This window comes from Anolis sagrei, chromosome 2 (genome assembly GCF_037176765.1).
Source record: "Anolis sagrei isolate rAnoSag1 chromosome 2, rAnoSag1.mat, whole genome shotgun sequence".
In the NCBI taxonomy this organism is placed as follows: Eukaryota; Metazoa; Chordata; class Lepidosauria; order Squamata; family Dactyloidae; genus Anolis; species Anolis sagrei.
Window position 1 is genome coordinate 288,854,484 of NC_090022.1, and position 20,747 is coordinate 288,875,230.

Here is a 20,747-nt window from a genome sequence, read left to right on the forward strand (position 1 = left end):
TCTTACTATTCAGACCTGAGCTGCTTGTGGGTTCTTCTCCTTGAATAGGTTCATCCTGCTTCTTCCATTTGGTTTTACCAGCTGAGCTGAATCCAGTATCTGTTTGTGCCATGCACTTTGAGTCTCCTTTGGGGCCCCTTCTACACTGTCCTATATCTCAGGGTCTGATCCCATATTATCTGCTTTAAACTGGATTATATGAGTCTCCCCTGCCACATAATCTGGAATAAACAGATAATCTGGGATCAGATTGTAGAATAAAGGGGCAGTGCAGAAGGGGCCTGGGAGAGATTTATTTATTTGTCGTGTCAGGACAACCAGCCAATTGTATTACATTTCTAACAGAACAAAACAAACAAACAAACAAACAGGCAAAATACAAAATTTGCAATTTTGGTAGTTGATTAAATGTCCTTTGACCAGTAGCTGACCACTTGGAGTGCCTCTGGTGTTGCTGCAAGGAGGTCCTCCATTGTGCATGTGGCAGGGCTCAGGTTGCATTGCAGCAGGTGGTCAGTGGTTTGCTCCTCTCCACACTCGCATGTCGTGGATTCCACTTTGTGGCCCCATTTCTGAAGGTTGGCTCTGCATCTCGTGGTGCCAGAGCGCAGTCTGTTCAGCGCCTTCCAAGTCGCCCAGTCTTCTGTGTGCCCAGGGGGGAGTCTCTCATTTGGTATCAGCCATTGGTTGAGGTTCTGGGTTTGTGCCTGCCACTTTTGGACTCTCGCTTGCTGAGGTGTTCCAGCGAGTGTCTCTGTAGATCTTAGAAAACTATTTCTAGATTTAAGTGGTTGACGTGCTGGCTGATACCCAAACAGGGGATGAGCTGGAGATGTCTCTGCCTTGGTCCTTTCACTATTGGCTGCTACTTCCCGGCGGATGTCAGGTGGTGCAATACAGGCTAAGCAGTGTAATTTCTCCAGTGGTGTAGGGCACAGACACCCCGTGATAATGCGGCATGTCTCATTAAGAGCCACATCTACTGTTTTAGTGTGGTGAGATGTGTTCCACACTGGGCATGCATACTCAGCATCAGAGTAGCATAGCGCAAGGGCAGATGTCTTCACTGTGTCTGGTTGTGATCCCCAGGTTGTGCCAGTCAGCTTTCGTATCATATTGTTTCTAGCACCCACTTTTTGCTTGATGTTCAGGCAGTGCTTCTTGTAGGTAAGAGTACGGTCCAGAGTGATTCCCAGGTATTTGGATGCATTGCAATGCTCCAGTGGGATTCCTTCCCAGGTGATCCAAAGAGCTCGGGATGCTCGGGAAGCGACCAGAAGCCTGGGAGAGATAAAGCAGGATAATAATAATGATAATTATTATTATTTATATCCTGCTTTATCTCTAATAATAATAATAATAATACTATATTATTATTATTATTATTATTATTATTATTATACATGTCAAACTACTCTGGGACTTTCAAATTCAGACTGACAGAGTTTTGGAGCACAATACTCCTGACCTCTCAATTGTGTTTGTGCTGTCGCATGCTGGGCCTGAAAACAGGCTTGCCCTCTCCTCATTATGACACTCTCTCCAATGTTTATGAATGCCTATCATGTCTCCTCTTAACTGTCTCTTCTCCAAGCTAAAGATATTTAGCTCCCTGAGCTGCTCCTTATAGGGCTTGGCTTTCAGACCATTTACATTGCTTTCCTTTGGACACGTTCCAGAGTGATCTCCTTATAATTGTGCCCAGAACTGGGACACGGTGTTATTCCAGGAGGAGATCTGGCCAAAGGAAAATATAGAGGTGTGCCATGACTTCCCTCGATCTAGACACTATACTTCTATTGATGCAACCTAGAATTGCATTGACTTTTTTTTTTTAGCTGCCACATTCTGATGTTGCTTGGCCATGCATGCTTCCAGTCTTCACCTGTGAAATTTTGTCGCTACAATTGGGTGCAATTCTATATATATATCTCCCTCTCCCAAGAGAAGTCTGGCTGGGTGGGTGGGTGGGTTGAAAGTGAGGGTGTGAAAGCAGCTACCGAAGGGTGTGCCCCTTTTCGGGCTGATATAACAGAAATGCCAGTGGGAGGCACTTTTCTTTTCTTCTGCATTTACAAGGCTGGGTGGATTGGCATTTACTGGACACTGCCCAAGTTTTGCTGGTAGCTTATCTGGGCCCAGGCATATGGTTTGCTCTGGCTTTCCAGATTAAAATGCCCAGACACTCCTTAGAAAACCTAGGAGTCAGAGGAGGTGCTGATAGTAGCTTGGGTGTGGGGATTTCAGACAAGGTGGGAAAGGATGTTCTGAAACCAAAGTATTCTAAAAGATTTTTTTAAAGTTCCAGGCATTTGATGTTTGCAATTAAACTAGAGCCTCGCCCAACTTGCTGTTTATTCATCATTTGAATGTGCTCACATTTTAACAGTCCCGTTCTTAATGAATCAAAGACTTTTCATAGAATCATAGAGTTGGAAGAGACCTCACAAGCCATCCAGTCCAACCCCCTGCTAAGGAGCAGGAAAATTGCATTCAGAGCACTCCCAAGAGATGGCCACCCAGCCTCTGTTTAAAAGCTTCCAAAGAAGGAGCCTCCACCACACTCCGGAGCAGAGAGTTCCACTGCTGAACGGCTCTCACAGCCAGGAAGTTCTTCCTAATGTTCAGATGAAATCTCTTTTCTTGTAGTTTGAAGTCCTTGTTCCACGTCCTAGTCTCCAGGGGAACAGAAAACAAGCTTGCTCCCTCCTCCCTATGACTTCCTCTCACGTATTTATACATGGCAATCATGTCTCCTCTCAACCTTCTCTTCTTCAGGCTAAACATGCCCAGCTCTTTAAGCTGCTCCTCATAGGGCTTGTTCTCCATACCCTTGATCATTTTAGTCTCCCTCCTCTGGACATATTTTATCAAGGATCATGTTGCAACTGTTGTCATTAGTGTTCTTTCTTAGTGTCGTTGTTAAAAAAGTTATTGATAAGGACTGGGATTCGACATCACGGTCTATCTTTCATCGTGTATAGGGATCCATAGCAATGTGGTCGAAATACAACGAAAACCTCTTGGTGAACTGTGAAACTGTCTTTGCACTAGAAAAGGTGTTCCGATGCACATTGTATATTTCTAATGCATACTGGACATTTCTGATACACGTAGAGTGATTTAAATGTATGCAAGACCAATTGTTTAATTAACGTATTTAATATTTTAATATATTGCTGATTGTTGATTTTTTTTATGATATCAGCACCCTATGATGCTTTTGTGAGGCTGCCCTGAGTCCCCCCTTGGGGGTGAGAAGGGCAGGGTAAAAATATAGGAAATAAATAAATAAATAAATATCTGGCATACATCTAAAGCACTATACATGCATCCAAAATTATTGCTTCTGGTATGCATTGGACATTTGTGATGTGCTTTGGACATCTCTTATGAATGCTGGGGGAGCCCCCGGTATTTATTTATTTCGGGTACTTCTACTCTGCCCTTTTCAACCCCCTAAGTGGGACTCAGGGCAGCTTCCAACCAGCATACGTTGATGCCTACAATTCACACAATAAAATACATAGTAACAATAATTATAACAATTAAAACATTATATTCATACAATACAAATACAATAAAAATACAATAAAAAGCCAGCCTGGTGGCCATCACTTTGTCAAGTCCATAATTAATAAATTCATTCTGCTTATCATAGTCTGTTTCCAAAGCTTTTGTCATCATTGTCCATTGTCAGTCTGCCAGATTACCCAAAGGCTTGGTCCCATATCCATGTTTTTAATTTCCTTCTGAAAGAGAGGAGGGATGACGATGATCTAGTTTCCTCGAGGAGTGAATTCCACAGGTGGGGGGCCACCACCGAGAAGGCCCTGTCCCTCGTCCCCGCCAATCTCGTTTGTGATAAGGGCGGGGCTGAGAACCAGAAGATCTTAAATTCCTAGGCAGGACGTAGAAGGAGATACGTTCGGACAGGTACGCTGAGCTGGTGCCGTACAGGGTTTTATAGGTCAAGATTTTATAGGTACTGCAGTGGGTTAAACCACTGAGCTGCTGAACTTGCTGACTGAAAGGTCATAGGTTTGAATCTGGGCAGCAGCATGAGCTCCAGCTTCTGCCAAGCTAGCAGTTTGAAAGCATGCAAATGTGAGTAGATCAGTAGGTACCACTTTGGTGGGAAGATAAAGGCGCTCCATGCAGTCATGCTGGCCACATGACCTTAGAGGTGACTATGGACAATGCTAGCACCATGGACACGACTGGACTTAATGTTAGGGAAAAACCTTTACCTTTATACCTATGCATGCTGGGGACTTCTAATGTGCATGTTACATGCACATTGGTGATTAGTGATGTAATTTGTGTAATTTTTGTGCACACCTGAGACTTTTCATGTGCATTCAACATTTGTGATGTGTTTTGGGCACTTCTGATGTGTTGTGGCATTTCTGATGTCCATTGGGAAATACATATGGATGATGATGGTGGTGATGACAATGATGATAACAGAATAATATTCATGATAATATTCATGATATTGTCGAAGGCTTTCATGGCTGGAATCACTCAGTTCTTGTGGGTTTTTTCGGGCTATATGGCCATGTTCTAGAAGCATTTCTCCTGACGTTTCGCCTGCGAAATGTCAGGAGAAATGCTTCTAGAACATGGCCATATAGCCCGAAAAAAACCCACAAGAACTGAATATTCATGATCTTAGGGAGCCCATGCTGCTTGGGGATTATGGGTGATGCAGTCCAATTCATCTGGAGAGAAACATGCTGTTCTGTGGCAGAAGTTGTTTCAGTGCCCATTCCAAAACTATACTGTTTTCGGGACAGAAAAAAGTATGGTCAGACAACTTCCATCCCATTCTGAAAGTTATGTTTCTTTGTCTCTTTGTGAAAATTTCAAACCAGCGAATTTGTATCCACAACAATTTATTTAGGTTTCCTTTCAGGCTGTTGGACGTCTTGATCTGTGGCACCTCTCCCAGTTTTTGATACTGGATAATATCACGTTGGTTATCAGGTTGGTTTGTGTTATGAGAGTGCCAAGTTCAAGTTCATCAGTCTAGTCAAGAGAGTAAACAAGATTTCTTTATTATTTAAAGTATGTGTTGTTGTTGTTGTTGTTGTTGTTGCTGTGTGCCTTCAAGTCATTTCTGACTTAGGGTTGCATTTTGACTTAGGAGTTTTCTTAGCCAGATTTGTATATGGTGGCATTGCTATTGTCTTCATTTGAGAATGAGAAATTGTGACTTGTCCACAGATAACTAGGCATTTGACCTCAAATCTTCCAAAATTCTAGTTCAGCACTAAACCAATATAACATGTTGACTCAAAGTATTTATATCCAACCTTATATCACAGGATCTCAGAGCAGCACACTAATAAAACCTGTTTACAGCCATGTACAGATTAAATATCTCTTATCCAGAATCAGAAATACTCCAGTATCCAAAATTGAGTATGCTCTCTGGGATCATTATCTCAGTTGCATGACACAGATAGTGATCCCTTGACTTTCTGACAGTTCAAGATATATACATTTTGCTTTATGTCCAAAATTACTTCTAAAATCTTATGTATAAATTACCTTCAGGCTATGTGCATCATCAGTGTACGAAACATAAATGAATGTTGTGTTTGGACTTGCGTCTCATCGCTTAGATATCTCATTATGTATGTATGTACAAATATAGGTATTCCCAAATTCTCCCAAATCTGTAGCCTGTAGAACAGCTTAAAATTTTAAGCAACTAAAAAATAATGCATACATTCACATATTCCTACTTAGGTGATCCCTTGTTGTCCAAGTAGGATTGTCTTCCATGATCAGTGTACTGGCGGTGGGTCCGTAGGTGACCGTGGAGCCCTATTCTGGATCTGCATGTTCTCCCACAGTGAGGGCATTGGTTTCTAGGTGGAAGGAGGTCCCGGTCAGGGTTGGCTTGATGCGCCTTCCTCTTGGCATGTTTCTCTCTTTTGCCCTCCATTCCTGCCTCTTCAAATTCTACAGCACTGCTGGTCACAGCTGACGTCCAGCTGGAGCACTCAAGGGCCAGGGCTTCCCAGTTCTCAGTGTCTATGCCAGAGTTTTTAAAGTTGGCTTTGAGCCCATCTTTCAGCACACTGACATTTGTCCGCTTGTCTTCCCAAGAGATTTGCAGGATTTTTCAGAGGCAACACTGATGGAATCATTCTAGGAGTTGCGTGTGACGTCTGTAGACAGTCCATGTCTCTCAGGTGTATAGCAGGGTTGGGATGACAATAGCTTTCTAAACAAGCACTTTGGTATCCCTGCGGATATCCTGGTCCTCAAACACTCTGTGCTTCATTCAGAAGAATACTGCACTTGCAGAGCTCAGGCGGTGTTGTATTTCAGTGTCAATGTTGACTTTTGTGGAGAGATGGCTGCCAAGGTAGCGGAAATGGTCACACCATTAAGCTGTATTTCTGGAATTTGAATTTCACATATCCATAGATGCCTTAAGGAGGATATTTTTCTATCTGGACATTGCTTAATTACAACTTTTAGCTTGAAGGGTAAAGTTAAAACCCTAAAGTAAAGCAAATACATTACTGAAAATGTTTAGTATGGAAATTAGATTAACAAAAAGCTTGATGGTACTATAGTTTTCTATTTAATGTGCTGCATTTGATTGTGAATGTAACATGCTTATATTTGTGACATTGATGTGACATGTGATTTGAGTAAATACAAAACTATGAAACAATTAAGAACAAAGCTACTTTACAAAGAAAGAGGTATTGAGTTGAATCATGTGTGTGTTTTGTTGACATCAAGTACCCCTTCTTGTGTAGATAACCTACGGAGGATTGATGCATGTTCTTAAAGCAAGCCTTTGGAACCCAGCAAGTCCATTTAAAGACATTTAATGGTTCCTAGACAGATAAATAGGTGGATTAATGCTTCCCTGTGATCTACTGAGGGCAAACCTCTAAGCAAAGGTGTATTTACTTTGTGGAGTTAATGCAGTTTGACACTACTTTAACTGCCATGACTCACTACTATAGAGTTATGAGGATTTTAGTTTGGTGAGGCACCAGTACCTTTGGGCAGAGAAAGCCAAAGACCTTGTATAATTACAATTCCATAGCATTGGGTCATAGGAATTTAAATGGTGTCAAACTGCCTTAATTCTACAGCGTAGATCCACCCTCAGATATAGCTTCATCCTCTGACTTTGGCAAAATTAACAATGCACCAGTAGATCACAGGAAAGCATTGATCCATCTCAATGTCTCTCTTTCCCAGGATGAAGTTTGACACCATTTGAGCTGCCATGACTCAATCCCATCATTCTCTCCTGACGTTTCGCCCACATCTATGGCAGGCATTCTCAGAGGTTGAGTGATCTGTTAGAAACTAGGCAAGTGAGGTTTATATATCTGTGGAATGTCCATCGTGGAAGAACGAACTCTTGTCTGCTTGAAGCAAGTGTGAATGTTCCAAATGGCCACCTTGATTAGCATTTAATGGCCTTGCAACTTCAAAGCCTGGCTGGTAGCTGCCTGGGAGAATCCTTTGCTGGAGTAACAGTTTGGTGAGGCACCCAGACACTTTTTGACAGAAAAGATTGAAGACCTTGTCAAACTACAACACTATGATTCCATAGGGTTGAGTCACGGCAGCTCAAGTGGTGTCAAACTTCATCCTGGGAAAGAGAGACATGGAGATGGATTAATGCAGTGTTTCTCAACCTTCCTAATGCTGTGACCCCTTCATACAGTTCCTCATGTTGTGTTGGCCCCTAACCATAACATGATTCCAGCCATGAAAGCCTTTGACAATTTATAGAGTATTTTATTTATGGTACTTCACAACTGTATTCTTGCTACTGTTATGAATTGTCATGTAAGAAAGTATCCGATATGCAGGATGCATTTTCATTCACTGAACCAAATTTGGCACAAATACCTGATTTGCCCAAATTTGAATATTCATGGGTTTGTCGGGGGGGGGGGGGGAGATTGATTTTGTCATTTGGGAGTTGTAGTTGCTGGGATTTATAGTGCACTTACCATCAAAGAATTGAACCAAACTTGGCACACAGAAGTCCCATGACCAACAAAAAAAGCTGGAAGGGTTTGATGGGCATTGACCTTGAGTTTTGGAGTTGCAGTTCACCTACACCCAGAGAGCACTATGGATTCAAACAATGATGGATCCAGACCAAACTTGGCACAAATACGCAATATGCCAAAATGTGAACACTGGTAGAGCTTGGGGAAAATAGACCTTGACATTTGGGAGTTGTAGTTGCTGGGATTTATAGTTCACCTACAATTGAAGAGCATTCTGGACCCCACCAACAATAGAATTGGGCCAGACTTCCCACACAGAACCCCCATGACCAACAGAATATACTATGTTTTCTGATGGTCTTTGGTGAGCCCCCTGACACCTCCTTGCGACCTTCTTGGGGGTCCCAACCCCCAGGTTGAGAAACACCGGATTAATGCTTTCCTGTGATCTGAGGGTGTTTGCAGGCGAAACGTCAGGAGAGAATGCTTCTAGAACATGGCCATATAACACGAAAAACCTACAACAACCCAAAATACCCTATAGAATTACCTTTTTGTCAACACTTTAATAAGGTCTAAACCCTTCTCTGCCAAAGCCTGCGGGTGCCTCACCAAAGGACAGCTCCCAGGGTTCCCTAGCATGGAGCCAGTGCAGTCCCAGTGGTGCCAAACTGCATTAATTCCGCAGTGTAGGCGCTCCTGAAGACTTGGCTCAGTGATGCGTGCGCTTGGATAGCCAAGGCTTGGAGAGAGGCAAAGGGGGACCTGCGTTGGAGCGAGAGAAAGGGGAGGAAAAGCAAGGAAGGGAGGGAGGAAGGAAAAGAGCGTCTGCTTTGGCGGAGAGGAGGCGGCTGGGTGGGCGGAGGGCCCGGGTGCCCCTTCCCCTCCCAGGCAGGTGGACACAGCCCGGGGCCGGCTGCCAAATTCCTCTGGGGCGGTGGGAGGAGAGCTCTGCGCGCCGCTCCTGGAAAGGGCTGAACTTTGCGCTTCCCAATGAGGCAGCACTCGCCTCCAGACGCGCCTCGGGAGGAGGAAGAGGAAGAAGAGGAGCAGAAGGAGAAGGAGCCTCCTGTGGGGACCTTCCTGGAGCACAGCCTTGCCTTGGGAGACCGGGGGCTGCAGCAAGAGCAGCAGCAGCAGCAGCAAGAAGAGAGCAGGAACAAAAGGCAGAAGAAGAGTTGCACAGGTAGGTCGGGCGAGCGCCTCTCTCCTTGGCGCAGCAACGCTTGGCTGGCTTTTCGGCTTTCCCTGCCCTGGCTCCAAAGCTTCCCAGGATCCCACATAGGCATTCTCTGCCTCCTTCTAGGCGTCCGGGTTTGATTCATTAAGGAAATGAATGAGAATGGCTGCAAGCCTGTTTGGAGAGACCTTAGGAAGGGTCTCTTTGGCAGTCAGTCCATGACAGCCAACGCGTTTGGTCCATTGCTTCCCAAAGAATCTGCGATGCCTTCCTTGTTGGTTTGCGACTTGGGTGCTTCCCAAACAAAGGTGCATTTGGGGTGAAAGTCAAGCTCCTATAGGTATCTCTCTCTCTCTCTCTCTCTGTATGTGTGTGTATTTGCTGTCCTCCCTCAGGAATAAGGAGACCAGACAAAAGGGAAACTTCATTAATTGTTGCCTATTCACTGGCAACATTCACACTTGCCTCAAGCAGGCAAGAGTTCTTCCTTCCACATTATTTCACAGATATATAAACCCCACTTGCCTAGTTTCCAAAAGACACCCCAACCTCTGAGGATGCCTGCCATTGATACAGGCAAAATGTCAGAAGACAATGCTGCTCATGGAAGCTGTGATTCCTTCCTTGTTGGTTTGCGACTTGGGTGCTTCCCAAACAAGGGTGCATTTGGGGTGAAAGTCAAGTTCCTGTAGGTATATCTGCTCATGTTTGTGTCTATATCTGTGTGTGTGTGTGTGTGTGTGTATGTGCTGTCCTACCACAGGAATAAGGAGACCAGATAAAAGGAAAACTTCATTAATTGTTACCTGTTCAGTGGCAACATTCACACTTGCCTCAACCAGACAAGAATTCTTTCTCCCACCCTGGACATTATTCCACAGATACATAAATCTCACTTGCCTAGTTTACAGCAATTCCTTCCTTGTTGGTTTGCAACTTCGGTGCTTCCCAAACATAGGTGCATTTGGAGTAAAAACCAAGCTCCTGTAAGTATATCTGCGTGTATGTGTGTGTGAGAGCGCGTATCACACACACACACACACACACCACTTGCCTAGTTTCCAACAGACCTCACAACCTCTGAGGATACCTGCCATAGATCCAGGTGTGTGTGTGTGTTTGCTGTCCTACCACAGTAATAAGGAGACCAGACATAAGGGAAACTTCATTAATTGTTACGAATTCAATTACAACATTCCCACTTGCCTCAAGCAGGCAAGAGTTCTTTCTCCCACCCTAGACATTATTCCACAGATATATAAACATCACTTGCCTAGTTTCCAACAGACCTCACAACCTCTGAGGATACCTGCCAAAGATCCAGGCAAAACATCAGCAGAGAATGTTGTCCAGGGAATCTGTGATTCCTTCCCTGTTGGTTTGCGACTTGGTTGCTTCCCTAACAAGTGTGCATTTGGGGTGAAAGTCAAGCTCCTGTAGGTATATGTGTGTGTGTGTGTGTGTATGTATATATATATTTGCAGTTCTACAACAGGAATAAGAAGACCAGACAAAAGGGAAACTTTATTAATTGTTCAATTGAGACATTCCCACTTGCCTCAAGCAGGCAAGAGTTCTTTCTCCCACCCTGGATATTATTCCACAGATATTTAAACCCCACTTGCCTTGTTTCCAACAAACCTCGCAACCTCTGAGGATGCCTGCCACAGATGTGGCCGAAACGCCAGGAGAGAATGCTTCTGGAACATGGCCATTCAGCCCGGAAAACTCACAGTAACCTTGTTACGTATTCAATTGCTCTTATGGTGACACAGGGAGAGAGAGAGAAAAAAATCTCAATTTGTGCACATTTTTTGGAAGTTGGATTTATACATTGTACAGTAGGTATTAGTTTCCCTTCTCCAAAATTCTCAGGACCAAAAATGTTCTGCATTTTGGATGTTTTTGTTTTGGACTTTGGGATCCTTGCATATATATATCCTTAGCTATCTTAGAGATAGGGCCCATCTCAATCTGAAAATCCTCGATGTGTCATATACACCTTGAACACATAGCCTGAAAGTAGTTCTATATGCAATATTTCAAAAATAATGTTGTGCATGAAAGAACGTTTGCGGAGACTGAACCATCAGACGGCAAAGGCGTCGATATGTCAGCCACCCATGTGGACAATTTGGAGTAGTTTGGATTTTGGAATTCCAGATAATTCACATTCAAGTTGAAATTGGACATATGTTTGTATCTATCTGTCTGTGTTAGTTGATAAGTTTCATAGGGTTTGATTTTGAATAAGAGTAGGCTGGTGTCATTGTGTGCCTCTAAATTGATTGTGACTTATGGCAGTTCTATGGGGAATCTATAATGAGGTTTGCTTAGGCAGATCTGCTCAGAGTTGCTTTGCCTTTGCCGTCCTCTGAGGCTGAGAAAGAGTGACTCACCCAGGATTTTCTAAATGTGTGCCTGTGGATTTTCCAACAAGTGTTAATTCTTCTCAGTGTTGCACTGTTGGAAGCAATAGGTTCCAAGGGAAGAAACCTGCTACGATTGTATCTTGAAGTGTCTTCTAACTGAGGTGCCATTGTAATGTGAAACTCGGATCTGAATACCCAGTGAATGGCTTTGGGGAACTTTTGTGTGGTTTCTTTGCAAATCGGATCCTGGGAAACCTAAGAGAAGACTCCAGAGCGTTGGCTCCTTCTCTTTTTCACTTCATAGTGCTGTACTTGTCTCCTTATAGGTAAGCTGCACTGAATTAAATGCATATAGGATTGCAAACTCAGTGTCTTAACTTTGTAGCAAGAATTCTTTTGTGCGTCACGGTAAAACAGAGGCCGATATTGCATGATTGTATGACAAATATAGATAGCAATGCACTGTCCAATCTGTCAATATATACTCTTCAGTGTAATAGAGGACAGAATGAATAGTATTGCTATTCTTCCTCTTTTTGATCGGTGCCTAGAAATACTCAAATTGGAATATGAACTAGGAACAGTTAAGACGATGGAACAGTTGAGGAATTGAACAAGAAGACGTAGTTTTTATAATTTTATAATTTATTGCTTTTATGGTTTTTAAATGTATATGATGTGATTTTTTTTGTTTTTAACTGATGTATGTATTTATATATGGCATCTAATTGTGCCAATTTTTATGCCGCCCTGAGTCACCTTCGGGCTGATATGGACAGGATAGAAGTGATGTAAATAATAATTTAAAAATACTATTTACTTCAGAAATAACCATCTCAGGATATTGTGTTTGTTTGGCTAACAGTGCTAAAACAGTGTTTTGTAACATTCCTAATGCCGAGACCCCTTAATATAGTTCCTCATGGTGTGGGCTTGGTGGGGGGGGGGGGGGGTATTTATTTTGTCATTTGGGAGTTGTAGTTGCTGGGATTTATAGTTCACCTATAATCAAAGAGCATTCAGAAACCCAACAATGATTGAACTGAACCAAACTTGGCACACAGAACTCCCACGACCAACAGAAAATACTGGAAGGGTTTGGTGGGCATTGGCATTGGGTTTGGGAGTTGTAGTTCACCTACATCCAGAGAGCACTGTGGACTCAAACAATAATAGATCTGGACCAAACTTGGCACAAAGACTCAATATGTTCAAATGGGAATACTGGTGGAGTTTGGAGAAAATAGGCCTTGGCATTTGGGCGTTGTAGTTGCTGGGATTTATAGTTCACCTACAATCAAAGAGCATTCAGAGATTCACCAATGATGGAACGGAACCAAACTTGGCACACAGAACTCCCATGACTAACAGAAAATACTGGAAGGGTTTGGTGGACATTCACCTTGAGTTTTGGAGTTGTAGTTCACCTACATCCAGACAGCACTGCAGACTGAAACAATGATGGATCTGGACCAAACTTGGCACGAATACTCAATATGTTCAAATGTGAACACTGCTGGAGTTTGGAGAAAATAGACCTTGACATTTGGGAGTTGTAGTTGCTGGGATTTATATTTTACCTATAATCAAAGAGCACCACCACCAACTATAGAATTGGTCCAAACTTCCCACACAGAACCCCCAATGACTAACAGAAAATACTGTTTTCTGACATTTGGGAGTTGTAGTTGCTGGGATTTATAGTTTACCTATAATCAAAGAGCACCATCACCAACTATAGAATTGGACCAAACTTCCCATAGAGAACCCCCAATGACTAACAGAAAATACTGTTTTCTGGTGGCCTTTGGTCACCCCTTTGACACCCCCTTGCAACCCCCTCTCAACGCCATGCTAAAACATATTCTGTCTCGTGAATGGAGTACAGAATCTTCAAATAACCCATCAACTGTTTGGTTATGGGTCCCTTGAAATCATGCCCAGATTAAGGATTCTGAGCATTTTGGTCATCTTATGTCTGCATAGTCTTTGGATTTCTGAGCAACAGATTGTCTTTTGAATTACTGCTTTTGTATGTTTCACATTGCAGGAAAAAGCCCATTTAAAAAAAAATAATTATACACATACACCAAGATTGTCCAGGTTGGTGTTCATTGGGTTATTTAAGGTTGAGCAAAACCAATCTGGAAAATGTTGCTACTTGTGCCAAAATGTCTTTTGAAATTCCACCAGTGTTTTGGCGGAGGACAGGCTTCCCAGTTAGCTTTTCTTTAGCGAGAACCCAGTGATTACCTAGGAATGTGGAGGGAGTAGAATCTTTATCGCCTCCCTGGGAATTTTTGCTAGTCGGACTCTTTTCTCCCCTCTCCTTTCCTCGGTATTTCTCGCTACTTTCGTGCCAGGAAATAGCCCGGATCTGCTTTGAATTTTGCATGAAGCAAAATTGCAGCAACTGTTCTAAGCCTTATTTTACGACAAACAGGTTCACACATTCTAGAATGGTAGTGGGCCAATGGAATAACCTGGATCCATATTTCTTTTGTGTGGTTCTTTTTACAGTGCCAACCCTATAGACATTGCTTTACAAGGAAACGTTACTGTGGGTTTTATAATTGTCCCCAAAGACTAACATCAAAAATCTAGGAAAAGGAAAAACGGCAACATATGGAAGAGAACAGAGCGAGAAGCAGGTGCAACAAGAGGAAAGTGAGGCTATATATTGTTGCATGTGGTCTTAAATGATTGATGGTTCTGGATGGAAAGATAGATGGTTTTCCATGACTGAGGTTTCATTTCCAAGTGGAGATTCTTTTGCAATCATACAATCATATCATAAAGTCTTTTAAAGTGAAATAATTCATTTTATCTCATCCCAGACCATCCCTACACATTATCCAGAAGTGATTCTGCTTTGTTCTAGTTAAGGAGTTCAACAAGTTGATATAATGTATATACTCGAGTATAAGCTGACCCAAATATAAGCCGAGGCACCTAATTTTACCACAAAAAACTGGGTAAACGCAGGCCCGTAGCCAGGATTTCGTTTCGGGGGGGGGGGGGGGGGTGGGTGTGAATTTTTTTCAGGGGGGGTTGGCGGGTGAGTTTTGGGGGGGGCTGAGTCTGAGTGAAAGAGGGTCTACCCTAGCAAACCTTTTGTATCGTTACCCCAATACCCCCATGCATATGGGATATATTGAGTATGGTGATCAGATCATGATATGAATAAACATAACAGTTTAAGTAATGCACCAGTAAGGCCTTTTTGCGAACCACCATGAGAATTTGGGAGGGGGGGGCTGAAGCCCCTCAAGCCCCCCCCCCCCCCCCCCGGCTACATGCCTGGGTAAACGGATTGACTCGAGTATAAACTGAGGGTGGGAAATGCAGAAGCTGGTAAATTTCATAATAAAAATAGATACCAAGAAAATTGAGGGTATGGGTGGGTTATTGTGTATTTCTTGCTTTGAGTTTTATTTTTTATTTTTTTTATTTTATTTTTAACTGTTTGTATTGATTATTTGTTATTGCCTTTGTTTTTTGATGTGTTGTGGGCTTGGCCTCATGTAAGCCCCACTGAGTCCCTTGGGGAGATGGTAGCGGGGTACAAATAAAGTATTATTATTATTATTATTATTATTAAATGTTTTTGAAGATTTACCTAAAGCTGTGATATGAGATAAGACTGTCCAACTCTGATTAAACCACTATTCTAACCTTCTTGAATGTAAATGTGCTTACGTATCCTTCCAATAATAATCAAGAGAGTAAAATAAAAAGGGAATAATAATAATAATAGTAATCGAGTAAAGTAATGGAAATGAAATAATAACAGTAATAATAGAGCAAAATAACAAATGCAGTAACAATAATAAATACAGTAAAATAATAAATGAAATAATAACAACAATAATAAAGTAAAATAGTAAATGTAATAATAATAATAATAAATAGAGTGAAATTATAAATGTAATAATTATTATTATTATAACAGAGTAAAATAATAAATAACCTTGCCACAAGTATAAGTCAAGGGGGAGTTTTACAGCCTAAAAACAGGGCTGAGAAACTAGGTTATACTTGAGTGTATACGGTATGCGAAACTCTGTAAGACGTTGGTTGTTGTTATATGCCTTCAAGTTGTTTCTGATGTATGCCAAACTTACCGTATATACTCTAGTATAAGCCAACCCGAATATAAGCCGAAGCACCTAATTTTACCACAAAAAACTGGGAAAACGTATTGACCGAGGGTGGGAAATGCAGCAGCTACTGGTAAATTTCAAAATAAAAATAGATACCAATAAAATTATATTAATTTAGGCATTAGTAGGTTAAATGTTTTCGAATATTTACATAAAACTGTAATTCAAGATAAGACTGTCCAACTCTGATTAAATCATTATTCTAACCTTCTTCAATGTAAATATGCTTACATGTCCTCCAGTAATAATAGAGTAAAATAATAACAACAACAACAACAACAACAACAACAACAACAAAGTAAAATAATAAATAACATTGACTCGAGTATAAGCCGGGGAGACTTTTTCAGCCTAAAAAAGGACTGAAAAACTAGGCTTATACTCGAGTATATACAGTAATCTAAATGTTCTGGGGCTGAGAATGTGGGTTTTCATGGTTGATTCTAACACCGATTACTGCATTAATTATCACAAATAAATAATAATAGGTGTTTGGAGAAGTTCTGAGGGATTTAGGGGATGAGAACTACAAACAAGAAAATAATGTGTTTTCAGAGTTCAGATATCTGTGGCAAGTGAAATCTGAATCCTACTCCCTGAATCTGTGCTTTATTCAAGTTTCCCTTAATAAATATCGATACGTTCTTCCTCAACTCCTGCTTCCAGTAACATTCAGGTCCATATGTAAGGTGGTCATTTAAAGGCACCGAAAGCCCTACAAACACTGCTTATTTGAGACCTCAGCCTCATGGAGTTTGTTTGTGTCGCTCAACTTATTGCCAAACTTAATCACTTGCCTGTTGTGTTCATGCCTGAATGAAAAGTCATAGTTTTCTTCCCTCTGAACAGCAAAATCCGTACTGTAGCAATGAATTGCATCACTAAAAACATACCGTGGACTGTAAATGTGCATCTGTAGTGGCTCAACAGATCAATAAGGCTCACAACTAAGGGCGTATCTACAGTGAAGAATTTTTTTTTGTCGTGTCAGGAGTGTCCTGTTGTGAGAGAATTGGCCGTCTGCAAGGACGTTGCCCAGGGGACGCCCGGATGATTTTGATGTTTTTATCATCCTTGTGGGAGGCTTCTCTCATGTCCCCACATGAGGAGCTGGAGCTGATAGAGAGAGCTCACCCGCCTCTCCCCGGATTCAAACCTGCGACCTGTCGGTCTTCAGTCCTGCTGGCACAGGGGTTTAACCCACTGCGCTACCAGGGGCTCTAGTGGAGAATTAACGTGGTGTGATGCCACTTTAATGCTATGGAATCATGGTAGTTTCAGTTTCACAAGGTCTTTAGCTTTCTCTGACAAAAATTGATAGTATCACACCAAACTAAAAATCTCAGGATTTCCCAACTTTTCTAACTCATTTTTGCTCATCTTTTGCCAGCAAGTGAAAACATCCCTATTTCAACAGGCTTTTTGTTTGCTTTTTGGTAATTTTTTAAATGCAGTGGGCCATGTGTTTAAAAAACACCAAAGTTTAATATAATACAGTAGAATAATAGAATGTTGTCAGTTAAGTAAAATGATATAATCAAGTTTTGCCTTTAGGGTTTGCATGGTTTTAATCTGCCTTTGTTTTGATATTCCATTATGCCTTAAATCCCACAACTGAGGAAAAGGTGAGATCTAAATGAGTATCATCATTTTTATCCTCATTCTCATCATCACCAGCCTTTGTCCCAGTATATGATGCAAGAAAAGCAACAGTAATAATGACATCATACAGCTTCTGTTTCTATATGAAACATTTTCAGTTTCTACTCAATGATTTTACCAGTTCTTCTGATGTGCTGCAGTTTGTTGACTTTTGCCATCAAGCAGTGTGACATTTTACTAGAACTTCCATAATGATTCACTTTACGTTTGCCTTGGACCAGACACCAAAGCCACTCAGGAACTCTGGATTACTTAATCGGGAATAGTTACCATATATACTTGAGTATAAGCTGACTCGAATATAAGCCGAGGCACCTAATTTTATCACAAAAAACTGGGAAAACGGATTGACTCGAGTATAAGTCAAGGGTGGGAAATGCAGCAGCTACTGGTAAATTCCAAAATAAAAATTGATACCAATAAAATTGCATTAATTGAGGAACCAGTAGGTTAAATGTTTTTGAATAAAACTGTAAGTTAAGTTAAGACTGTCCTCTGATTAAATTTATTTATTTATTATTTACAGCTTTTATATTCCGCCCTTCTCACCCCGCAGGGGACTCAGGGTGGATTACAGTGTACACATATATGGCAAACATTCAATGCCAATTTTTGACATACAAACATATACAGACATACACAGAGGCAATTTAACTTTTTCTGGCCGCTTTCATCATCCATCTGCGACGCTGATGAAGCACTTCCGCATTCCCCACATGCTTCCCCGCTGGAATGCTTTGCTGGAGTCTTCTTTATGGCCTCATAAATCAGTTAATTTAGCCTCCCCACACTTTAAGGTGGCACCTTATTTTCCTACTTGACAGATGCAACTGTCTTTTGGGTTGCAAAGGTCAACAACAGGCTACACACAATTGGTTGGAAACCCACTCCAACCCGGGCTGGCTTCGAACTCATTATCTTTTGGTCAGAGTGATCTTAATGCAGCTGACACTCAGCCAGCTGCGCCACAATCCCGGTGGAAGTATAAGCCGACCCGAATATAATATAAAGCATTATTCTACCCCTCTTCAGTGTAAATGTGTTTACATATCCTTCCAATAATAATAGAGTAAAATAATAAATATAATAATAACAATAATAAAGAATAAAATAATAAATGTAATAATAATAATAGAGTAAAATGATTAATATAATAATAATAATAATAATAATAATAATAATAATAATAATAATAATAATACAACCTCTGAGGATGCCTGCCATAGATGCAGGCAAAACATCAGGAGAGAATGCTTCTAAAACATACCCATATAGCCTGAAAAACCTACAACAACCCAGTTCTTGTCCATCTTTAGGGCTACTGTTCTATTAATTAGAAGCTTCCCTGTTGTGGCTTTCGGTTTTTACAATTTGTTTCTATGTAGTAGAGATGGGACATCCCCAAGTTGCTTCTAAATTAGTCAGATCCTATGCTTTAATTATTCGTTTCCCACCATTAATCCTATTCATTTATTCTTTTGTTGTGAAGTGGTAGTAAAAGTAAAACTACAGAGCAAAACAGTAATTAATCCCTGCCTGTAAGGAACGGAGAAGTAGTTTATTGGTGTAATTAAGGAGCAATTTATCAGTAATGCGGCAGTGATGCCGCACTAAGAGGCAGACAATGCATCAATAGATGAGGAAGAAGCTTCTAATTAAACCTGCTCTAGGCCTTTGTTGAATGGGTCATATGGCTTAATAAAAGTATGTAAAGCTTGCAGATATGGTCATGAACATTTCTGGATAATAGAAGTAACTTAAATTCCATGTGAAACTAGAGCATGTCCTACCCTAATTCACAGAATAAAACTGGGACACAGGTGTCCAAATCACATCAAAGTGTGGTCAAGACATGAGGCTGAGAACATTATTGCATGCTGCTCATAACACATGTTATTGCCTTCCCAACCACGAACAGAAATGTTTACCATTGCATGTGTGCTGTCGCACGCTGGGCCTATAACAATTGGCTTTTGAACAGGACGTGCTCTTTGTGCCCAGTGGGAAGCCAGGGTGCCTCAAATGAGAGGCCCTATGGGTTTTCCTATACAAAGTCTTTAGAAGCTTAAAAGTTTAACAGAGTTCTTTATTATTGCTTAGGTCTTCAACAAACAATCTTAGATCTTCAACAAATCAAACAAATGCTTCTTAACTTGTCTACAATGGACAGGTAACTTGCTTGGAGAACTATTTCTTTCCTTTACGAGGAAAACCCTTTTTAACCCCTTCCTGGGCAATCTGCTTTCTAGGCTTTGCTGGTGTGGGCTCTACTCCTGGCTCCAAAATGCTTCTTGGGTACCCAAGTAGACCTACCAGCCAAGACTCTGAAGAATTTCCAGCTGGAGTCCTTAGAATTTTTCCCACGAAAGTTGTAGGTCCGTTTCTCTAACCCCAACAAGGGTTGTGCTGTAAAGCTGTTCTCTTAAAGGCCTTTCTTTAGAGACTGTTCTTAAAGCTGTGAGGCTGTAAATCCCCCAGCTAGAGCTTTTGGGACTGTTTTCTCCTGGATCTTTTCAGAAACAAAACTTCTCTACAAGTAGAAAACTTTCACGTCCTGTAGCTGAGCTTCCAACTGTAAGACTGAACTAAAATGGTTCCCTTTCCCTTTTGAACCTGGAAAAAAGGGCGGAACTAAAACTTAACAGTGATAGACAGGTGGCTAGCCCCATGACTGCAGCCTAACAGGAACCACCCAACTGCAAAATGCATGGCCAGAACAAGCACGTGCAAACACCCAAAGAATGAAAGGGAGTTTGGAGCTCCTGGTACAGCCGTATGAGCACAGCATGTGGTCTTATATTTACTCCAAACCAGTATTCAACTCATCTTAAAGGGGAGGAAAGGAGGGGGGGGGGGACTCCCATTTTTATGCTGCTGAAAGTGCTTCCAAAGTGGATTAATGGGGTGTGTTAAGGAGGAAGCGCTGCTGCAGCATGTTCATGAGCAGTGATGTGTATGCATGACAAAATATTTGTATGAGTGCTTACGTTAGAAATGAAAAGCACAGTCTTGCTACTAGCATGAACAAATAATGAGATGTAAGTATTGGAGAGACTTGGAGAAATATAGTAAAATCTTTATTTTATAGACACAAACACACATTCACAGAGAGTAGGTGTATGATCGGTGTTCTTATCCCACAGCTTGAAAACATTCTCTAAAGATAAAATTCAGAAAAGCAAACTTTGGTTTTGCCATTTTATATAAGGGACACAATTTTACGATGTCACTAAATATAAAGGGAAATGTGGAGCCATGGATCTTGGTATCCACATTTGGTATGAACCATTCTTTCATGGATGCCATGATTTTTGCAACAGCTTCGAGACAGAGAAAAATGAAATTCTAGCATAAGCCTCCT

The 20,747-nt window shown here is 41.4% G+C and overlaps 1 protein-coding gene across 2 annotated transcripts in view; it reads left to right on the forward strand.

The window, feature by feature from the left end:
• ZBTB7C (zinc finger and BTB domain containing 7C) overlaps positions 1 to 20,747 on the forward strand; it is a 301,985-nt gene that overhangs the window by 178,346 nt on the left and 102,892 nt on the right. The window contains exon 1 of one of the 2 annotated variants that reach the window (XM_060761232.2): positions 8,852 to 9,195. The exons of the other annotated variant lie outside the window; for it this stretch is intronic. The gene's annotated coding sequence lies outside the window, so the exon portion shown is untranslated. Of the gene's footprint in view, positions 1 to 8,851; positions 9,196 to 20,747 lie in introns of those variants that run through there. 2 annotated transcript variants of the gene reach the window in all.